The following is a 24,213-nucleotide window of genomic DNA, read 5'->3' as shown; positions in this document are numbered from 1 at the left end:
CCAGATCTTAGAAGAGTCCCAGGTTTATATTAGGTACTTTATAAATATTTACTGAGTGAATGAATAAATGTTTATCACGTGCCATGCACTGAACCAGGTGCCAAAGATGCAGTAATGAACCATAGAGACATGATCCCTATCATGAAAGCACTTAATTTTACTGAAGGTACAGACAAGTCTATAATTACAGGAACCAATATCACAAATATTGTGGGAGAGGAGAACAAAACAGCGGTACCAACTCTGATATTGGAGGAAGGCTTTCTGAAATCAAAACTCAGACCTAAAAATGTTCGGAGATTAGCCAAGTTTTTAAAAGGTGAACATAAAAGAGAGAAAACTCTTCAACAGCGGCGAGCTATATGTGCAATGACCCAGAAAGGAGAGAAGGAGTGACCTGAATGAAATTCTATACAATTCTATTGTAGAGATTAAATTAAGGGTAAGAGGTATCAGTTAAGATGCTTTCAGCACCAAGTAACAGAAAAATCACCTCTAAATCATCAGCTGGGTGGGCAGACAATTAAAGTAGGACCCATTTTATTCTTTCCTCTCCTCAGATCCAGTACTTTGCCACTGATTCACTTTTGGCAACCCAGTACCGGTACTGATAGTCTTAAAGTAACTGTAAGCAGCTCTGCAAATCTACTTGCTTCCTCTTCACGGCCAGCATTAAAAAAAAAAAAAAAAAAAAGCGGAAGGTGAGTCCTATTTACAGAAAAATCCTGAAATTCACTTTGGTTGGGTCAATTTAGGTCATATGAAAGCTAGGTATTAGAAGGGACTGATTTGTCTCACCCATGTCTCCTGCTCAATGCTTGGAGCCTGGTTGGAATCAATATCACTAAAACCATAGGGAACCAATAGAACCAAGGGTTTTGGGATATGGGAAAAGGAAAATTGAATGCATGAGCAGCTAAGCTGTTGTATTCACCATGTAACATTAGATTGTATCATAAAAGCAACTAAGAACCATTGAATTGAGTAAAGGAAGAAGCCACTTAGATTTTCATGTTAAAAATATTCCTCTTTCAATGTGAAGAATAGAATGAACAAAATCAAGACTAGAAACAGGGAAGCCAGTTAGCAGGTTGTTGCAAGGTGTTATCAGTAGGGATAGACTGACAATAAAAGGTTCAAGAGATATTCAACAGTTAGAATAGGCAGACACTGGAGAAGATTTGGATTTAAGAAGTGAAGGAGAAACCAAAGTCAAGGATGAACCCATGTGTTACAGTTGGTCAAGGGAACATGTATGGTAGTACCATAGAAACCAAGGAGGAAAAGCAACTTGTAGTAGGAATGATGAGTTGGTTTTTGGATATGAGTTTGACATGTCTACAGGTTATAACCTTGAAGTTGTTTGAGTTCTCAGGGTCTTGCCATTTTCAGAAGATGTTAAAGATGTTATGTAATTCTATAATAGACATAAAACTATAAAATTAGATATAACATTTACTAATTATTAGCAAAGGACCCATTTCCTTTTTGTATTTAAGTTCTTGCTCCATAATTACTAAATCTTGATGCTATTTGCCAAAGCCAAAGGTTAGGAGATAAAATTAAGAGACCAGAAGCATATAATAAGTCTTCTGTGTTTTCCTCTAACAAGAAACATAAATGCCTATCAAATACCACCTGCTGTAATGGTGTGGAAATCAAGTAGAATAAGAATTAGAAATATCCTGATTCAGTAAACAGAGGAGCAAGCAGTGGATTAGATAATATCAAGGTCAAGTAATGACACATACAAAGAGAAAGTAAAGGAAGATTTTTAAAATTCAAGATGGAAAAACATTATTATTGCAACATGGATGCCCTAGATGCTTGTTAAAAAAAGGGGGGCATCTTTGTGTAGGTCAATATCTACCTGAAACATCACTTGGAGGAAGAGGGCTAGGCAGTAAGATTAGCAGCTGCAGCATGGAACTGATTCAGCAGCAGATGTGAAGCAAAACTCCTTGTTTCCAAATTTGGTAGAGGGATGTAACCTCATTAGGGAGGAAGCTGAATCTAGGTTATACAATAATGAAGTAGACAAAAGGCATAGCTAAACTGAACTTCGTAATAAATCGATGAGAATTTCAAGGTAAAAGAGCAGAGAAGAAAGAAGAAAGGGGGAGGACCAGGGTGAGAAGGAGGAGGAAGATAAGAAGGTGGGGGAGGAGGAGAATGAGACGGGGGATTGGTGGGGGGAATGGTGCAGAGAGGGGAGGGAAGAGATGAGAGTGAGAGAGAATGAGAATGCAACAGAGTAACCAGAGGAGAACTTTCTTGTGGCTAAAGGAATGTTTTAGAACAAAGCGTATTTAATATTCAATTATAAGCTATTTTCATTGGTATAGTATTAAATCCTACATCTTCAGAAAAGCCTAATACACTGAAATGTCCATATGTGGTGATACTGAGGAGAATAAGAACAGGAACAATAGCAGGAAATGTGGTCAACCTAACAATGACCCCTTCTACCGATTCCTGGATAGATGATCACCATCTTCTCAAGAAGAAAGACAGGTGTTCCAGGTTCCATATGTCATGGCAGTTTCCCTTCGATTAGCTTTAGGTTTTATTCTAAAGGAATTCAAATTGAAATTATGTTTACATAACATCATTCATGTATTCAAAAATACAATCAATGGATTTGAGGACACGGGGAGGGGGAAGGATAAGCTGGGACGAAATGAGATAGTGGCATTGACATATATACACTACCAAATGCAAAATAGATAGCTAGTGGGAAGAAGCCGCATAGCACAGGGAGATCAGCTCAGTGCTTTGTGACCACCTAGAGAGGTGGGATAGGGAGGGTGGGAGGGAGACGCAAGAGGAAGGGGATATGGGAATATATGTGTACATATAGATGATTCACTTTGTTATAAAGCAGAAACTAACAGAACACTGTAAAGCAATTATACTCCAATGAAGATGTTTAAAATAAATAAATAAAAGGAAGGTAACCTTTATAGAACAAAAAAAAGAAAGTACAATCAAGAGCAAACTGACTGCACATAGCATAAATGAGTGTTTTGACAAAGAAGCTACAGTGCAGAACTGAGAGTGACTGTGATACAAATACACATACCAGTAGGTGAATTAATTACATTAATGGCAAGTGAGCCTAAATGAGGCAAGTCTAACATACTTGTTATAGTAGAATAAATCTGTACAAAGTACACAAAGTTTTAAGGACCATTTTTCTCAACATCCATTAATATTATATTTTTTAAGGACATAGAACCAAGTTCCTAAACCTAGCTCTGACGCTATATGTGTGATTTTGAGCAAGGCACATGGCATAGTCAGAGCTCAGTTTCCTCATTTTATCTTGAGAGCTTTGATTGGATCATCACTCAAGTCCATTCTCAGCCCAAATAGACTATGGTTCTGATGCCAATTATAGTATCACCTTTTTCTAATATGTGACATTTCTACTATAGTTGTTTTTCTTAAAAGATTTCTACTGTCATTTTTTAAAATAAGACAAAATTAAATTTGAGGTGTGTGCCATCCCATGAATGACCTTTTTTTAAAAGCTATGCAACTTTTTTCCAGAAAAAAAGATAGTCCCAATATGACCTCTACTGAAAACAATGATCTTTTCTGGTCAGTGTCTTTTGCTTTCATCCTTCTTATTCATGGGCTTTCTACACCTTCTCAAATATGACTATTCTGTTAGAAAAGTGAAAAAATACAATTCTCTTTATTTGCCATGACAGATCCCCATGAGATAAAACTTTGTTATAAAATCACTTTCAGGAAATTTATTAATTTACTTATTCAAAAAATATATAGTATGTAATTATCAGGAGTAAGAGCTGGTTTTAGCATGATGCAAAACATAACATATTTTCATTGTCCAGGAAGCTCATAAATAATATCTGAACATCCAAATAATAGGAGATATTTTACAAGAGAACAGTAAGTAGCAAAGTGTAGAAATAATGGCAGGGTCTACTCTGGTTGGATCACAACACTTCTGTAAATGAAACAAGATTAATAATAACTAACACAGAGAGTTGTTATGGTTATCAAATAAGATAATGTTTGTAGAGCACTTGGCACATGTAATTGATTAGTAAATTATTTCACTGCATCTTCTCCATAGGTCCAAATATGCCAGTTTTACAGATGAGGAAACCGAGGCTAAAATCATTAGGCTAGTAAGTGGTGGAGCTGATCCTCAGACCCATCAATATGACGCCAGAGGTGATAGACTTAACTCATGTACTGTAACACCTTCTAAACATATTATTACCATGCCCACAACTTCGAGCACAGGGCAACAAAGAGTTTTATTGACAGCTAACTATTGGATGAGACACTGAGAGACAGTAGAGCCTTGAAGACATACATTGCTGAGTAATTGGAGTAAACTAATTTTATCAGTCGAGTGAACATGATCACCTACTGGTTATTTGTGTTTACACAGAGATAGCAAAATTCTTTGCAGCAGATGGTGAATCTTAAGGGCTCATGCCTTATTCCAGTATGGGATGTCAGCACTAGAATGACCAAACCAGGTGAGGAATTAGACATATTCAATGGAGTAGGGCAAACCTATTACAGGCAGTAGTCAGAAGCAAAAGCAGGCTGGTATAGTGTTCACAGAGTAACAGTTAGGTGGCAATTCAGGAAGGTGATACCTACATAAAAGGTAATAACAGATGTTATCAAGGCAAGTATAGAAACAGAAGCAGGAATCCCAGTGTCAGGAAAAAATGAAACCGTAATAAGAGTTAAAATATAGCAAGTACAGTGAAACTCCATCATAATACCATATGTGAGATCCAAAAAATATAACCTGTACAATGTGAAGTTAAAATATTTGAAGTTAATGAAATGACTGGTCTAAGGCTGCTGCAGAGGATGGGAACAGATTGCCAATCACATTTTATCCAAAATTGCATTACTGTAGGATGCACTAATCTCATTGTTTCTCTGTGCCTACCACACACCCAGAAAAACTAAGAACTTTACTTGTACTAACGCGTTTAACCATCAACAACAACTCTATAGCTAATATTATTTCCTCTTTCACACAGATGAGAAAACTGAAATACAATGAGGTTAGTAATTTTCCCAAGATCAATCAGCCAATAAAGGGCAGATCTATAATTAAAATCCATGCTGTCCAGCTCTAAAGTCCACACTTATAACTACTAGGCAATCCTGTCTCTACAAAGTCAGGTATCAACCAGCTAACATCAGAGACTCTGGCAGAGGGTAACAAGACTCATGTCACAAGGTTGGCAATCTAAAGTGTGGGATCAGAGCTCTAGTCTTTATGGCACAGTAGAAGTGAAGCAGTTAGAATAGCGTCTGGTCTCTAATAAGCACTCAATGAATGTTAGCTATGAAAATCATAATAACTGTTGTTGCTGTTGTAAAAGGAGAAGAAAGGATGGGAACTTTTATAGGCTGAATTATAGCCCTCCTCCAAATTTATATGTTGAAATCCTAACCCCAGTACCTCAGAATGTAACTGTATCTGGAGATAGGGTCTTTAAAGAGGTAATTAAGTTAAAATGAAGTCACTAGGGTGATCTCTAATCCAATATAACTGGTATCCTTATAAGAGGGGAAAATTTCAACACAGACATGTACAGAACGCAATATAGAGGAAGGACCATGTGAAGACACAGGGAAGTGACAGCCATCTATAAGTGAAGGAGAGAGGCCTCAGAAGAAACCAACCCTGCTGACACTTTAATCTTAGACTTACAGCCTCCAGAACTGTGAGAAAATAAATTTCAGTTATTCAGGCCACCCAGTCTGTGGTGCTTTGTTATGGCAGCCCCAGCAAGCTAATACAGGGACCAAAAGGTGGGAAATACAAGATAACCAGAAAATATAGTAAAAGGTCAGTGTTAAGTTCAACATGAAAGAGATTGGCACAAAACTGTGGCAGGGACCCACCTAGGAGAGATGGACTTCAGGCAAGAGCTCAGATGTATGTAGGCTTTGAGGCAAAGATTAGAGCATGACTAATAGCAAAAGTAGTTAGATGCCAAGCTGCTGCTTTAAAGCTTCTTGAATATCCTCTGCTAAGAATATTGAAGGAGCTTGGGGATGGAGCAAACTTAATTCTAAATTTTTCCAAATTAATTTTAAGCCTAAATTTCCAATATATGTTAAGCCTAAAGTAGGTTACTACAGCTGCATTTTGTCTGTAATCTTGCTTATTTCAGTGATGAATGGCCTGGAATAATGGTGACATTTTTCTAAAAATAAGATCCAGAAATCTGTAAGACATGTAGGGAGCAAATACCTGCTTAGAACTTCCTTTTCATCTATTAATCTGCTTTAAATAGACACTAATTTTTCTGCTGTCCACTTAGATGTTATTACTTTTTTGTAAATATCCATATATCTTTAACGTTAGGCATGTCTAGATGTGGGTAATATGCATTGGGTTGAATTGATGACATTGTTCCAGAAGAATGGTATCAATAATAGTAGCTTTCTTTCCTATTTGACCCCACACATACACACACCTACTGCATTTAATAGCAATAGAATTTAAAAAGCAAGATCTAATTAGTTAGTTAGTGAGATCATTGCTTTGAATTCTTCATTTATAATTCGTATTGCGTGCACACAACATCGGAATAGCTCAAATGAACACAAGTGAACTAAAAGTCAGTTATTGATGTTATAACCAGTTACAATTTCAAGAAAGAATAAAAAGCATACAGTGTGGAGCAATTGGCATTTGAAGACATTTTGAATGTAGAGGCTTTCAGTTATCAAAATTCAATTACAACAAGAAAAGCAGCTAAAAGACACCCTCCCTCAATTTTTGAGCATATTCCACCTTAATAGGTGATTCAATGCATGGTGTACTGATATATTTCACGGGTCTGATGGTGAGACTCAATAGAAACGAATCCCATTTGCCAAAAAGTGCTCTCCATTTCAGATTAATTAAGCCTAAAAGTGATGATCATTATAACAATCAAAAGCATAGAGACCATTGCCACTGTTTCAGGATTTCTAAATAAGAAAGTATTTAGGGAATCATTTTAAGCTATACTGTTCAAACAGTGATTTTAAATTAGTTGATGGGAAACTCCTATGCCTATTAGTCATCAGCAATCAAGGGAACAATAGCTGTTGTCCAGCTATGCATTCTTCATGGTGCAACTCATCTGTTTATTTTCCTTTATTCCTTAGAAAAGGAAACAAAGTAAACTCTCTAATATCAACTTCACGTTGCCAGTTAGCATGATATTAATGTTCAGGTTGAATCTTTGTGATAAAGAGGATCATGACATGCTCTGGGGAAGACAGTTTTGTACTTATTATTGAAGTTGACACCATCTTCATGGGTATCTGGGACTTTATGGGTAGCTGGGACTACAGTGGAAAAGAGCAGACTCCTCAATTTATGTCAGATCATACTGACAGCTGTTATCCTAATGCAGTCCAATGTAAGGTGAGAAACATGTAACCAAAGTTTTAAGATACTGGTTGTGTGTCATTATATACTAATGACACTTTAAATACAAAAACAGTAAAAAGATTTTTTAATTTAAAGGAGTACATATTTTGGTTATTTTAATCTCAAATTCAAATAAAATTACAGACTTTCTTTTATTCTTCTCCGGAATATGCCAGACCTCTGCAGAGATATATCTAGCTTTTAGCTACAAAGGAATTATACATTTTTTTCAGACAGTGGTTGTTATTTTAAGATAAAATACACTAGAGAATGAGGGTTTTATGTATGTATAAAAGAATAATCTTAGCCCTCAAGGACTTTCCAAGGAAAGGTATGATATGAACAACTCTCAGCATATTTTTTATTAATATGAGTTAGAGTCCTACAGATAAATTAAATATCCAACATTTATCTGTTTGTTATACAATGTACATAACTTAAGAATAAAAGAAAAATTAGCATTATTCTACATGCTTCAAATATTTAAGTTATGTTTCCTGTAATCTTTGAGCCTTTGAGAGTGCTATTTTTAATATGAAAAAAATGGAAATACTCCAAGGAAATTAACCCCTCTAAGTTCACTTCTAGCTTTTCTAGTGGGAAGTCTCTAAACCTAAACCCAGACTTTTCTCAGAATCTTCAAGGCCTCTACACAAATAGGGCAGATAAGAAAATCCTAGGAACTTCTATACAGAGCCTGGCAGATTCTAAGACCAGAGCAACATCAATATAACCAATCAATTTTATTTCAGTAAAATCAACTAAGTTCTACAAAAACTTATTAAGCCCCTACTGTATATAAACACTAAGCTAAATACTGGTGCCTGGCACCCCAGAGGTTCCTTTCTTTGATAAAGAAAAAATTAAAAAGGACAGGAGACGAAGTCTACGTATTCTCCAGCAAAGTCTACATTCTCTCCAGGTAAAGGCTGGGCCTTTACCCAAGCAGGGTAAATCAGGGCCAGGACCTACCTTTCTGAAATTAATTTTTTAAGTCACATTAGAGTCAGAAGTCATGAATTAAATGACGAATTAAATCTCTACAAGCAGAAAATCTAAAAAACTTTCGTTTTCATTCATGGATTAAATAATTTATATGTTCAATTAATATGTATTAATTATACATTTCTGCCAGTAACTCTTCTAAGTACTTTACATGAATTATCACAGTAATATTTTTTAAATCTTATGAGAAAGGTATTATGATATATACTTTACATTTAAGGGCTAGGACCCTAAGTTAAAATTTTGTCATGATTAATTAATCTTTCATGTGTGTGGCAATCAAGTTCCAGTCCATTCCTTCTCTGAATATTTATCAAGTGTTTGGTACTGAGGAAACAGTGAAGAAAACATTCTCTTTCCTGCCCTCTTGGAGTTCATAATGGAGACCAGTAACTCCTTTAGCTCCAGGCAAGTGGGGACCCTGCCTCAGGCTCTGCTCTTCAAGGGGCCCTAGATATTAAAGAATCTTTCTCAAAATTGTCAAAGTCCTCCTCCTGTGCCTGTGCCAGCTGAAGTCTGCAGTGATATACAGATAGAAAGTCTCAGGCCTAGATTAGGACCTATATAGCCCCTGGTCCCCATGTCTCCTTTCCAGGCACTTTCCAAATTTCAATCCTATGCATGGGTTCAACCAGAGGCCCCAAGGAGCTCCAGGCCTCATGCCTATGAAGTCATTTCAGGGCCCACTGGGCTGGGGCTTATTTCCTAGAGGGTGGCCTAAAAAGACAATTGCTCCCTGCAAACCAGTGTATTATTTCTTTCACAGGATTATTTATATAAGATTAAGCTTCCAGAATGGCCTTGACAAGCTGATTGTGTGTGATGCTCACTGACATGGGGCACATGGTGAGTTCAGGGCTTTGAGCTACCAACAGTATACTGCTGACCAACCCTTTGGCTTGAGCTCATGTGTTGGATTTATGTTTGAATCATGTGTCATATCTCATACATCTGTGTTCTGGCCACTGTGCTACAGCATCTGAGGGTGATGACAGGCACACTTTCCTCTGTATGTTGCTCACTACTGGCACCCAGAGAATCACTACCCCCTCCATAGGCTCTATGCCATGTATGAGGGAGTCCTCTGGGATAGTCACACTTCATCCATCTCCATTCTTTTCTTAGGTATAATAATTTAGATTTTTCATGATGTTTCTGCTCTCTAATTTTTATGTTCACTGGGTATATCTGTTCATGTGCTGATACCATCAATTGTCCAATATGATTTGCTAAATAAGCCTAGTATTTGGGAACTGAGAGCTAATAGTCAACTTACATTACACCAAAAAATAGTTTCCAGTCTCTCAAAATTATTATTATTCCTTCCTTAATTTTCTACCTACCTAAAGAGCAGGTCCTCTAAAATCCATTTCATATGATGTGAACATGCTTTCAGACCATATGAATTGACCCAATATGCCCTTTTTCAATAATTCATAATGAGAGAAAAGAAGGAGACAGACAGACAGACAGGTGAGCTGGGTTTTATCTATCTACCAGTAACTAACTCTATGGATTTTCTGTTAACTCATCTGTCCCCACTAAACCCCACTTTCCTGCATAAGCCAGCTTGGGTTCTTACATTCATATCCAAAAAATCACTAATTCCTAACAAATAAAACATTGTCCAGTCTAGAATCCTGGTAGTAACAAATAAGTTTCCCCCTAAAAATTCCCAGTCCTGCCATCATATAATTTCAGGGTATGAATTTCATATATATATAAAATTCCATAGGTGCCTAACAGAAGCAAATATTCAATTGAGTCCCGTAGGATTTCCATAGATAAAGCTCTCATGAAAATAAACATAAATATGCAAATTTCCATAACATAGGAGGAAACAAACATTGTTAGTGAGAGTCAGTGGAAGCAACACATATGGTAATTACTCTCATGAATTTCAGATTATGTAATTATTAGTTTAAATATTATCAAATGGATGTTTTAAATAATTATACAGATAAAATTGAAAATATGAGAAAGAAATCTATAGAAAACAAAACCAGGCAACTTTGGAAGAGAAGCCAAAGGACTTATAAAAATTGAAAATGTAGTCATTGAAATAAAAATAAACTTTAATGACTTGGTCAAATAGTAGACCAATTGCTCAAGAGATAATTAGTTGTATAGAAATAACGAATCACTATGTTGTGTAACAGGAGCTAACATAGTGTTGCAGGTCAATTGTAATTCAAAAACAAACAAGCAAACAAACTCATAGAAAAAGAGATCAGATTTTTCATCACCAGAGGTGAGGGATGGGAAAGAAGGAGAATCGGATGAAGGTAGTTAAAAAGTATAAACTTCCAGTTATAAGATAAATAAGTACTAAGGATGTAATGTACAACATGATAAATATAATTAACACTGCTCTATGTTATATATGATAGTTGTTAAGAGAGTAAATCCTGAGTTCTCATCACGAGAAAGAAACATTTTTTCCATTTCTTTAATTTTGTATCTATATGAGAGAATCGATGTTCACTAAACTTATTGTGATAATCACTTCATGATGTATGTAAATCAAAACATTATGCTGTATACCTTAAACTTATACAGTGTTGTGTGTCAACTATATCTCAATAAAACTGGAAGAAATAAAAGAGATAATTAGTAAAATGGAAGTTAGAACTGGAGAAATTATCTGAAATGTAGTAGGCAGAGATGAAGAGAAAAGTTTTCTATAAAAAGATTAAGGACTCTAAAAGACAAATTGTAAAGGTATACAATGTAAAAAGTAGAGAGAGTGGGGGATAGGCAAATTTTCAAGGAAAAAATAGCTAACAAATATACAGAATTGATAAAGGATATCAAAAATCAGCAATCAAGAAGTATAAAAACAATTTAGGAAAAATGAAACAAAACCAAATCCATACTTTGATACTTCAAAATGAAATTGCAGAATGCTAAAGACAAGGAGAAGCAACCAAAGAGAGAAAACAGATTATCAAGAAAACAATAACAATTAATAGATGACAGAACTCTCAACAGGAACAAAAAAATTCATGACAAAGGAATTATACCTTTCAATATCTGAACTAAATTAAGAGAATTTTATTTATAATAAAATTATATTGTTTTATACCCAGCTAAACTATCATCTAAGTGTGCTTGTGAAATAGAGGTGTTTTCAGACATATAAGAATTGAGGAAGTTTACCTTCAACAGACCTTCACTGGGGGAAATTATCCTAGTAATGCATTTCAGGAATAAGAAAACTGATCCCACAAACAAGCAGAGATTCAAGAAAGAGTACAACTCTGCCTGGAGCCAACTCTGATCTATAACAGGTATTCAAAAATCACTTGCTAAAAAATGAACACATTATTTTAATTTTCAATTTGAAATAAAAAATGGTTACTAAATACAAATTGTTCAGGACAAGAGGAGCATGACACAATCTTTTTTTAATTACCAAATTCTGGAAAAAAGAACTACAGGTCAGACCAGAGAAAATTGATTTTCTCCATTCTGGTTAAAAGTTTTTGGTTCCTTAATGTGGAAAAACTAGTGATTGATATGAGAACTTGTTATATATCATCTTTATATTTCTGTTTCACACACATAAAAAACGAGTCTGCAGGCACTGTCAATCCTCCCTTATCTTTTTAAGAATATTATCTGGCCACCATTTGTGTCCACATCAGTTTATAACATCTGAATGAGTATTCATTGTTAGTTTCCAATAATAAACATTCAAATCAGAGTTTTGGGAAGGTTTAATGTGTGTTAACTTTCCCCTTCCTAACTAAAGAACAAGATAATTCTAAGCAAACCTTTCTGTATTCTTGTGTAAGTCCTTGTCTAACATACTAAACAGAACAAGACAGAGTCAGTGTTTTCATGCTTTGTATTTCTTGAATCTCTCCCATTCAATATGATTTCTCAAAGATTATGTTTGGTGTTTTTTTTCTTAAATCCTCTCACTGCCCTAGCATATAATTCAGCTAGAGTAGATCGAGATGCAACTCCTTTGAACAGCTAAAACAATTATTTCATATACTTCCTGAATGAATTGTTTTCCAGTGTGAAGACAATTTATTTTAAAGGAAAATTCCCTCATCTCTTGGATATTCATTAATACTTTTCTTTCAGCTGGCTCCAAGCCTAAAATTCTCTACCTTCTTAATGAAAATATAAATGTAATTGTCCTTTTGGTATTTATTAAACATTTTCAGATGCATAGCTCATTTAGGGTATTAGTCTTCCTGACACTGTTCTTAAAATGTAAGTTTCTAAAAACTTTGTACACATATTCTTTAAAATTTTTAGCTCAAGGGAAATTTTATCTGCACTTTCCATGCCTTACTTTGATCCTATGTATTGTTTAGATCTTATCAAGAAAATTCTCATTTAATGTGCAGAATGGCTGCCCTGAAGATATCCATGCACTAATCCCTCCCCTTTTACATGAAAAAGGGACTTTGCAGACATAATTAAAGTTACAGACCTGAAGAAAGGGTGATTACTCTGGGTGATCCATGTGTACCCAATCTAATCACATGAGCCCTTAAAAGCAGAGAATTTTCTCCAGATGGAGTCAGAAAGATGCAGCAGAAGTCAGAGGACTCAATCTGATGTTACTGAAAGGAGCCACATAAAAAGCAGGAGAAGGAACACAGGCAACCTCTAAAAGCAAAAGCTAGCCCTTGGCTGACAGCCAGCAAGGAAATAGCAACGTTAGTCCTATAACCTCAAAGAAATGAATTTGGTCAACAACCTGAATGAGCTGGGAAGTGAAATTTTCACCAGAGCTTTCAGGTAAGACTTCAGCCCAAACAACATGTTAATTTTGACCTTCCAATGACTTGAGCAGAGAATCCTGTTTAGCCACACTGTGCCCAGACTTCTAACCCACAAACCTGTGAGGTAATAAATGGACATTGCTTTAAGCCATCAATTATGCAATAATTTTGTTATAGCGGCAATAGAAAACCAATACACTCACAACTCTCTTCCCTTGTAGAGCTCTATCTCATGGAAGTGAGCCTATTTTCCCCTGACTTTTATGGAGCTGGCCTTCACAATATCTAGATTATAGGTCAGTTTAGGCCCAGTCTTCCCTTCATGGCACAGTAACTTACAAAATAATATTGTTTCTTTTCCTCAAGGCTTTCCATCTCTTCTATTCCACCAATTCTTTTGAAGAGAGGGTCAAAATTGGAATAGCAGTTTCTGTTCTTGCTCTCTTTACCCTTTGGGAGATGAAGTCACCAGCAAAGCAGGTCAAGAACTTGTCAGATACTCTGATTTTAGCCAACTGAGACTTCCAGCAGATGTTCAGTAAGTCCCTCAGTTTGCCTCTGTGCCAGTTCTGTAGTTTGTGTCAGGAATGCATCATGCATTCCTTCCATCTGTTAGTCTGTCACCTTCAAATGTAAGGATTGTAGAGAAGCAGCATTTATGTACTTGGCTCTGAAATGATAATGATATTTCTTCAGCACTTCTCTCCTTTTACCTTCTCACAAATGCTCCCTAGTTTGAAGTCACTTTAACACTAAATCATAGAGACTTAGATTTTGCTAGCCCATTTATCCCACATACCTGGCTATGGGGCCTCAGTTCATCTTTAGTTCAAGTAATAGCACTGCCCTCCTCCAAAGGGCACAATTCTCAATCAGACTCACACAGAATAAGTCTTATCCAGCACTGAGCTTTACTCCTAGTCCACAAAGGTCACAAGAGAGGAGCCACAATCAACGCCAAATCAAAATTTGGGATGCACTAACCCCATCAGATTCACCTTCCTAAAATCGCTTTCACTCTGAAGTGTGTTTTAGGTTAGAGTAACCAGCACTGACAAAGACTGTTACAAATTTTACAGAGAAGGTACTTAGCTTGGGGTTCTCTCAGGCTTTATATACTATTAATCATGCAACTGCAAAGATTATGTGACTAACTTCTGTTCTCCAATACAGTCATGTCTCATAAATCCATTGTAGGTTTATTTATAATAAACAGCCCTAAAAAAACAGAAATCGTCTGCTAAAAGGATACCTGGTCAGTACACAGCAGCTCCTGGAAGACCTTCATTTATCTTCCAGCTGGCAAATTTCACCAGAATATTCACAAGGAGATCTGGTCCAGTCAAAATTGCCTGCCTTGGGGGAAATGGGAGGAAGTGAGTTACAGATTCACTTTTCTTCCAGTTCCCAATTATAGTTTAAGCCACTGCTGTCCTTTGATGATCAGAAATTTTCTTTCCTTTAAAAGAATTCTTTCTCAGGTGCCAAACATTCCACTCCCAGCCCCCTACTCCTTTACAGTTTGTCTTCTGATGCCTCCTGATGCCTCAATTCACCAGTAGTGCTTACCTAGCTGACACTCTAAGTACTGAAAAAGTCAAGCCTTGTTTGGTTTTTAATTTGTTTCATTTTTCTATAGTTGATATTGTTTTCTCCAAGAAGGTCCTAACCCCATGAAGATGAATGGATGTAAAAGTATATATACTGCCATTAGGAAGAGAATGTACTCACATCTATGTATCAGTAACAGCCCTAATCCACTCTACAATCCAACACATTAGCATATGTCTTCCTGATGTTAGTTACTGCTGGTTCTCCTCTCCTGATTTGTATTTTCTTTTTAACTAGCTCCAGTTACTTATTTCCTTTGTGAATCCACTCCAACAACTCTTATGACATCACTGAGGTTAAACATTACACCTTAAGCAATAATCTCATGTTTAGTTTTTTTATTATCCATATGCTAAAAATTGGTATATTATAGACATTTGAGACCATAAAGTTTATTTTTTAGCCTCTTCTAAATAATTATTTATGTTTATTAATAGCCAGTATTTCTATTCTGCACAGTTTTGTTCCTTTATCTTAGAATTTGAATCTCTCCTCCCTATTCAGCTCAGTGCATTCTTGGACAAGCCACGCAGTCTGCAGGCAAAAAACAAACACATTCTCTGACTCCTGTGAGGTGAGCTAATTTCTACGCCAAGGATTCTGACATTATGATTTAGACTCCAAATGCCCTTTTTCAGTACCTCTTGTAATACCTGAATTCACTTAAAAACATCACTGTTCTTTGAAGTACTTCAGTTTTCTGTTCAAAGTCACTTTGCACAGTTCTTTAAGATTTTGGGAGCCCTTCTCTGGAAATATCATTCACCTCCTTGTAAATTAGCAGGGACAACTAGCATCCAGCAGATTAGATTAAGGAGGGGCAGGGTGTCTGTTACATCCTATTGTCAACGAGCACAACTCCCAGTGGCTCATGTTAGGTCTACAACCCTCAGTCGAGAGTCAATAATCAACCATAGGTACCTTCCAGGAACTATACTGAATTCTTGGAATCAATGGCACTCAGGGGATTTATTACATTGTTACATTGTTTTTCCCAGAAATCTAGATTTCCTATAATAGAACATGCTTATTGATTTTTAGAGCTCCAGTAGAACAGTTTGTTTCTCTACTCTCCTACTTACATCACTTTTTAAAATTCTTTATCTGTGTGGCTTTGTTTTGATTTCCAAATATTTTCTCATCCTATTTTACAAAGCACATTTTCTCCTGGGTGTCTCCCTTGATGCAACAAGTAGCATAGGTACTAGTTAGAAATGTACACAGTTGTTCTCTTCATTCCTGAGTCATCAGTCTCCATTCTCTGAATGCTTGCTATGGATTTTTATATACTCAATTTCCTTAGACTTTTGTACTATTTCTTCTTTCTCTAGTGGTTACTCCATTGTATGAGTCATGTTTGGCAAAATGAACATTTATCCTAGGATCAAAACTCCACAGACCTGATGTTTTCTACAGATATGGCCCTGGGCAGGTCAAAACTATTTTGAGCACCAATTTCTCTAAAAAATGGGAATAATGATCTCTGTACCTCAGAGTCATTGTGAAGTAAAATAAGACAATACATGTGATTTTTTAAATAATAACACATTATAGAAATCCTTGTTATTCATAGTTTGGTAACCATTCATTCATCCATTCTTGTATTCAAAAATATATATCAAACTTTATATAACGTCCTTTTCACTTCGGTCCAAGTCCTTGATACTTCCTTGTCTTAGAGATTTTTGATCACCAAAACAGGAACTATTGGAAAACAGTGCTTTTTCCTATTTTAATTAACAACGTATTTCATTAAAAATATTATATCTTCAAAGAGCATGAAAATAAAAGGAGATATTTCCCACAGACTAAAATAAATTTGGAGGGCAGAAGGTACGTTCCACCCCTAGGTACTTTAGGGCAGTAGCTGGGGAGGTTGGTAAGACTCTAAAGAAATACTTGTGATATGCACCCAAAGAATAGGCACCCAGGAGCACCAATGAGTGCAGTAATGGTTAATTTTATGTGTGGACTTGACAGGCCTAAGGGATGCCCAGATAGCTGGTAAAACATTATTTCCAGGTGTTTCTGTGAGGGTATTTCCGGGGGAGATTAGAATTTAATTCAGTAAACTGGGTAAAGAAGATCCCCCCTCACCAATGTGGGTGTCGTCGTTCAATCCACTGGGAACCCTAATGGAAAACAGACAAAGGAAGGGCAAATTGACGCTCTTATTGAGCTGGGACATCCATCTTCTCCTGCCCTCAGGTATCAAAGTTCCTGGCTCTCGGGCGTTAGATAGGACTGAATTATTCCACAGCTTTTTGGGTTCTCCAGCTTGCAGATGACATATTGTGGGACTTCTCAGCTTTCATAACCACATGAGCCAATTCCTATAATAAATCTCCTCACATTTATCTCTATGGATTCTATTAGTTCTACTTCTCTGAGGAGCCCTGACTAATACAAGTACCAATCTTTCAGAGTAATTTTTAAGCATCGGAGGAGCTCCTGTAGGCTGGACAAGCGAGCATTATACCTCAATCAGCACTTACACGTAGAAAATATCTTGATATTGCATTGGACTATGGAAACACTGTATACCTGGAGAAAGGGAATTCCTAATAATGACTGAATTTATTTATAACTCAGAAAGATAGATCTAGGTGAGACTCAGATTTAGTTACTAAAAAATAAATTCTCATTTCCTCAAGTCTGTGTTTTTGACTGATTAATATATACAGTAAAAATGTAACGTATGTCCCACAACACTAGACTTGTTTCTTTGGCTGCATAGGCCCTCCTTAGGCTAAAGTATATCAAGTGAAATAACATTATCTGACTGCTTTGAGAATCACTCCTCCTGGATTCTACAAAGAATTTCAGGATAAATTGCCAGTTTGATTACCTTTTTGCTCCTGGTTTATACTCCACAACCATATAATAGAATATTGTAGTGCCATGAAAAATAATTCTTCTGAAAACTAAAGATGGAAAATGCTGAGGATTGATTTTTAAATAGAAAAAAAGTAGAATTCAGAGCTGGAAAAACAGAACGATACTAAATTTTTAGTAGAAGTGGTAGTAGTGATGGTGGTGGTATGTACGTACATATCAGGTTGTGTAAGGAAAGATGATGGAGAGATGAGAAATTCACTAAAATTATGCAAAAATTATGCTTTTCTCTGAATAAAAGGATTGTGTTTAAATTCTTACTTTTTCCTTTTATTTTCCATGTTTTTAAAACTTTCAACTGTAAGAATGTATCACTTTTTATAATCAAGCAAAAACAATAAATGTTATTTTGCAGTTCCCGTCTGACACTTTCTTATGTTATCTTCCTCCAGTTGTCAAGGAGCAATTGGTTGCCAAATACCAGGAAATTAACAGCAATTATCACCAGCTGGCTAGCTGCTAGGAGTAGTCACTGGACTGTAATCCACCCAGCATGAGATAGAAAACCTTGAAGGAATAAAGTCGATGATTAATCAAACTTGAAAAATTAACTTCCCGGGATAGCATATATCAAGAAGGCTTACTCACTGAGCACTAGACATCATTCCCGAAAGTCCCATCCTAATGATTTCAGCAGCATTAGCTCTTCAGAACAGGTTGCTAATAGTTCACTCTACAGAAAAAGAGTTTCATGTGTTTGAGATAACTTCTAAAATTCTAGCTAACAATGAAATATTTCATTGTCTGGGAGGTGACAATAATATTTATCTGTAAGATTTTCTTTAATCAGCATTGGGTTCAAGTGCACAAAGGGCATTACTGGATTGCATACTGACTTTACAAAGATAGAGAACTATCATCTTTCTACATTTCCTAAAATACAGGCAGGTAGACTACATGAGGGCATAGATATTAATTTTGAGATTTTGAGGAGAGGCAGCAATAGCACCCTTCTTTCCTACTCAAATTCTGATCAAGTTAAAATATAGACAAAATGTTAAGACAGCTAGAAAATCAAAATCAGGGAGAGCACTTCCATTTGGGACAAAGGAGGCATTCGTATATTGACCCAGGATTGGCCAGACACCAACCTTGTTGGAGGTAATCCTAGTGCTGAGCCTACCACAGGGACAGAAGCTGCCTTTGCATAACTGTTAGTGGTGGAGGAGCAGAGCAGAACGTGCACTTTCTTTGGGCAGAGTTGTATTTCAGCAGTGGTTCTCAAAGTGGTGTTCCTGGACTGGCAGCATCAGCACCACCTGGGAATTTGTTAAAAATGCAAAATCATGGGCCCACCTTAGACCTACTGAATTAAATCTCTGGAAAGGGGGACCAGAAATTTTTAAAGAGCATCTTTAAGTAATTTTAAAATCACCTGAATTAGAGAGAGAGAGAGAGAAGGGAACTAAAATACACATGCACACTACCTTTTTCCAAGCTCTCCAGTAAAATAACTCACTCCACGTTTGTGGGAAGAAGTGAGTGAGGGGGATTAGGAGAGAGGCTAGGAAGGTTACACTTTTGGAACTCCCTCCAGATAGAAGGAAATATCAGGGGTAGGGAAGAAGCATCCCCCTACTAATCTTCTTTAGCCATTAATTCTCCTAACCTATTGAGTTTAAACCTTAAGCTTATGATTAAATGGGGATTTACCTGTCCCCTTTGACGGAGATTACAGGAGGATCCTGACAGTTTTCCTATTTCATGAGGCGACTTCTCCCTTTACCAAACTTTACTTCTTTTAGTACCTTCCTGGAATCATTGGTGGACAGTGTAGATTTTGCTCCTCAAGATTTCTGAAATGATTTCAAATACCAATTAATTAAATAGGTTGAGAAAAATTTTAGAATTATGACTAATCCCTCCAAAATGAAAAGTTTAAGGCTAATCTAATTATTATGAAATAGGGATATTTACAGACTACTTTTGATGACGAGAAAGAAAAATCTTTATTCTTAGGCCCAGAAATTTTTAAAAACTTAACTCAGATTTATCTAGAAGTCTTACAGCCGAACTTGCAAATCAAACTTGAAGAAACTACTCGCAAAATTTCAGCTAATGACCCACTTAGCCAGGCAACTACTCTTTTTTATTTAATCAGAGAAATGATCTATGGTGCAAAATACTTTTAGTAGTCCAATCATTCCTGTGATAAGTAAAATTATATAACTGTATAAAACTGCACAATGTCCAAACTGAAGGCACAGTACCATCACAAGTTGAACTTGATGATTTTCTCCTTGTGTACAACTAATTGCAGTGGAGGATTGCTCATTTCCTGTTCCACTAGGAATTAACTCCAAGGCCATTTTGTACTTAAATCCAACAGGACCCTCTCATTTCTATTTCCCATCTCAAATTAAACCCACTCGTATTGTCCAACATAAACTATCTAAGATTCTACAAATAGAATCAAATTAGGATATTCCAATAATAGTAGCCAGTAGATATTCCCAAATGTGAAATAAATTTTCTCTCAATTTTATATTCCAAAGAAGAAATTAAGAGATAAAAATTAAAGACATCAAAATCCAAATGAATTAAAGCCTCAAATTGAGCCATCTTGTTTTGTTTCGTTTTGTTATTTATTTTATTATTATTATTATTTTTTTGCAGTACGTGGGCCTCTATTGTGGCCTCCAAAGGAAATATGTTTTCCCTCCAAAGGGAACACTGGTAATCCACAGGCTTATTAGATAAACCCAGTAGACTAATAGAACAAGAGTAGCTGGATGTTAGGGGAATTGAACTCTTTTTCACACTCTTGATATTTATTTATGTGTAGCAGGAGCTCCACTATCATTGCATCTCTTCACTCATTCCACCCCACCAATGATCCATGAGTGGGTGAAAAGAAATTGGGCATGTTTAGCCCAGCCATTTGCTGTCCTTTCTCCCTACAGAAAAAATGTGTTCCACTCTGCTGCCCCATTCTACAAGTTGTATACAGAACTAGCTGGGAATGAGTTTTTGTTTTGTTGAAATAGGCAATGCTGAGGTAACAAAATCTCAGTGACTTCAGCAGCTCTCCAAGAGCTATTCACTTCCAAGCAATGAGTCAGAAATCCAGTCAGCTTATGTCTTGCCATTGTACCACTTGAGCATATGAATTTCTGGTAATGTTGCTAAGGTGAAGACAAAACATTGCACAGCAGCTTTTAGATGCTTTAACCTGGAAGTGACATACCATATATGTCATAGGGCATTGTCTAGAACTCATCACATTATTCAGTTTAACTGCAAGGGAGCTAGGGGAATATTGAAAGCATGTGCAGATTTGGTAAGCAGCTGATATCTCTGCTACAGTAGATTTATAATATTCTGGTGAGCACTGTCAGTAAGCTTGTTTGCCTCTAAGATATAAGACACATTTACCTATATCAAGTCTATCAGTAATGAAGATGATATTTTTTATCCCCTGTCTGCCCCATTTGTCTTGTTTTTTAATTGCTTCAGAATTTGGGTGGGGTAGAGATGTGATTTCTATTGCCACCTCCAGTGGCCTCAACAATGAGTACTAAACAATTAGTAAAGATAATTGACCTTTACAATTATCTGAGGATCTCAACAAAGAAAGATTACTGTAAATCAGACAAAGATTTGGGAAGTAGGTAGAACTTAACCTCAGATTTGAAAGATAAATGAGACTTAGAGTTATAAACATTTTTAGTATCTCTTCTAAGTAAAATCAGCAAAAAATTTTCTGAAACTGTATCTTCTTAATAAAATAAAGACAAAAAAGATATGGAAAAGTCAATGAGCTAACCGAGAGGTTTTGACAGTCTAGAAATGTTAAGTCCTGAAATGTAATGTTCCTTGCTTCCCTGTAATACGAAACCATTATTTTTCTTGATGGCTTAACAAGGATGTGTTGAACATATGCCAGATCCATGCACATACAGACATATTCCATTAAACAATGTGGCAGTGAAGAGACCTTGAGTGAGATCCAATATGGCATTATGTGCTAGCAACATTTTAAGATACTCAATCTGATCCATTGTAAGCCTTCTTCTTCTAACTCCTTTTTCTTGCAAGCGCACAAAGAAAAGTGAACTTTGTCAGTTACTTTGAATGTCATGTTCTGCATTCACTGCCATAGTAATCATCCTAGTAGGTTTTCCACGAATCTTGGTAAATGCCAAGACATCTTCTTTGAAAACTGTTATCAGATAATTACCTCACTCCATCTGGCTGTTGTGAGTCTATAAGTATGTCATGTATTTTTAATCGTAAGTCCAAGCCTACAAGATTCCAAACTTGGTATACTTTACCTTTGTAAATATTAATCTGATGCTTATGGGGGAAAATCAATGACTTTTTCTTCAGTGATTGATTCTCATCTAAACAAGAGGCTACAATTTACTGAAATTCAATTAATGACATTAAACTTCAATATGTATAATACACAAGAGTGAATTCTTTGAATAAATGTTTATCACATAATGATTTCCTTCATAATAAGCAGAAATAAGTTGAAGAAGCAAGATAAATTTCATTATATAAGCAGGCAATGTTTAGGGTGATTTTTGTCCTATAAATAATATTTATTAAGCAATATGCCCTACTGTTTCACAAGACTGATTCAATATTATGTAAAAAAACCCAATTACCTCATATTCCAGTGCTGTGTCTGCACTGCATTAGTCCCCATTCAAATCTTTTAAATCTATATTAAAATTATTATTATTATAATTTCTTCATTATATATTGGTCAAATGGCAAGTGAAAGAAAACCAATTTAAACCAGCATAAATAAAAGAAGAGAGGAAAAAGAAAAGTAAAAGGAAGAAGGGAGAAAGAGAGGTAGAAAGAGAGGGAGGGAAGGAAGGAGGGAAGACAGGAGGGTAGAAAAGTAATGGCCCACTAACTAAGTGGTCTAGGAGTAAATTGTCCTCCCTTCTGGTATAAATGGATTTAGATATTCAAATATTATCAGATTGTCTCTTTCCCCACCGAGACCCTCTCTCCTTGCTCTCCTTGGAAGATGGATACTAGTGGTACAATCCCTAAGCTTGAATCTCAGTTTAAGAAAAATAAAGTTGAGAAATAAAATAAGTCCACAGGAGACTCTGATTGGTCCATTTCAGATCATATTTTCAAACAAACCCATGAGTGCAACAAGAAGAATGGAATATTCTGATTGTCCAGGGTCGGAATTACCGACCTACCTCTGTTACCAGATTTAACAGAGAAGTCAGTAAAGAAAACATGGTTAATAAGCTAACAATAATATGTAACACTACTGTTTTATTTAGCATCAGGCAGGCTGCTTGGTATAATCTCAAGGACTGATTAATATAATAAGCCTAACACAGAAGTACTACTGTTATTCCTCTTTTACAGGTGAGGACACCAAGGGCAGAAGGACTGAGAAAGTGACAGAGCAATGAGGAGCAAATTCAAGACACAACTCAGGTAGTCTGACCTTACAGTACAATCATTAAATATACATGGTCGACAGATAAATATATATACATTTAGATCCTTCTACAAACAGCTTTGTCCAAAAATAATGATTCTGGAAAAATCTAAAACTCTGCCTTTACTGTATGTTCATCTTTACTGGTGAGATTTTCCATTTTGTAATTTTCTTGTTTCTAAATGTGGCCTTTTCTTTTCTGCCTAGGGAAATTCCTTTAGCATTTGTTGTAGAGCTGGTTTGGTGGTGCTGAATTCTTTTAGCTTTTGCTTGTCTGTGAAACTTTTGATTTCTCTGTCAAATCTGGACAACAGCCTTGCTGGGTAGAGTATTCTTGGTTGTAGGTTTTTCCCTTTCATCACTTTAAGTACATTGTGCCTCTGCTTTCTGGCCTGCAGAGATTCTGCTGAAAAATCAGCTGATAACCATACTGGAGTTCCACTGTATGTTATTTGTTGCTTTTCCCTTGTTGCTTTTAATATTTTCTCTTCATCTTTAATTTTTGTCATTTGACTAAAATGTGTCATGATATATTCCTCTGTGGGTTAATCCTGTATGGGACTCTGCACTTCCTGTACTTGGGTGACACTTTCCTTTCCCAGGTTAGGGAAATTTTCAGCTATTATCTCTTCAAACATTTTCTCAGGCACTTTCTCTCTCTCTCCTCCTTCTGGGACCCCTACAATGCAAATGTTATTGTGCTTGATGTTGTTCCAGAGGTCTGCTCTGCAGTAGTGATTTCCACCAGTCTGTCTTCCAGCCCACTGATCCATTCTTCTGCTTCATTTATTTTACTATTGATTTCTTCTAGTGTGTTTTTCATTTCACTTATTGTAGTCTTCAATGGTACATTGGATATGTTTGGTTGTTCTTTATATTTTCTAACTCTTTGTAATAACTTCTAATTTCTCTCTCTGTGCATCCATTCTTCTACCAAGTTCTTGGATCATCTTTATGATCATTACTCGAACTCTTTCTCAAGTAGATTGCCTATCTCCACATCACTTAGTTCTTCTGGGATTTTATCTTGTTCCCTCATCTGAAACATATTCCTCTGCCACCTCATTTTGTCTGAATCACTTCACACCAGTCAA

At 36.1% G+C, this 24,213-nt stretch overlaps 1 long non-coding RNA gene across 2 annotated transcripts in view; it reads left to right on the top strand.

Moving 5' to 3' along the window:
- LOC141275842 (uncharacterized) overlaps positions 1 to 23,115 on the top strand; it is a 331,184-nt gene extending 308,069 nt beyond the window's left edge. Inside the window, exons 2-3 of one of the 2 annotated variants that reach the window (XR_012324281.1) lie at positions 9,213 to 9,292; positions 23,044 to 23,095. This is a non-coding gene — a long non-coding RNA (uncharacterized lncRNA). Of the gene's footprint in view, positions 1 to 9,212; positions 9,293 to 23,043 lie in introns of both variants that reach the window. The other variant, XR_012324280.1, reaches the window with a different exon arrangement.
- Positions 23,116 to 24,213: the final 1,098 nt, after the last annotated feature.

The sequence above is a fragment of the Tursiops truncatus genome, chromosome 11 (assembly GCF_011762595.2).
Source record: "Tursiops truncatus isolate mTurTru1 chromosome 11, mTurTru1.mat.Y, whole genome shotgun sequence".
NCBI classification, from domain to species: domain Eukaryota; kingdom Metazoa; phylum Chordata; class Mammalia; order Artiodactyla; family Delphinidae; genus Tursiops; species Tursiops truncatus.
This window is presented reverse-complemented; position numbering and strand designations above follow the sequence as displayed.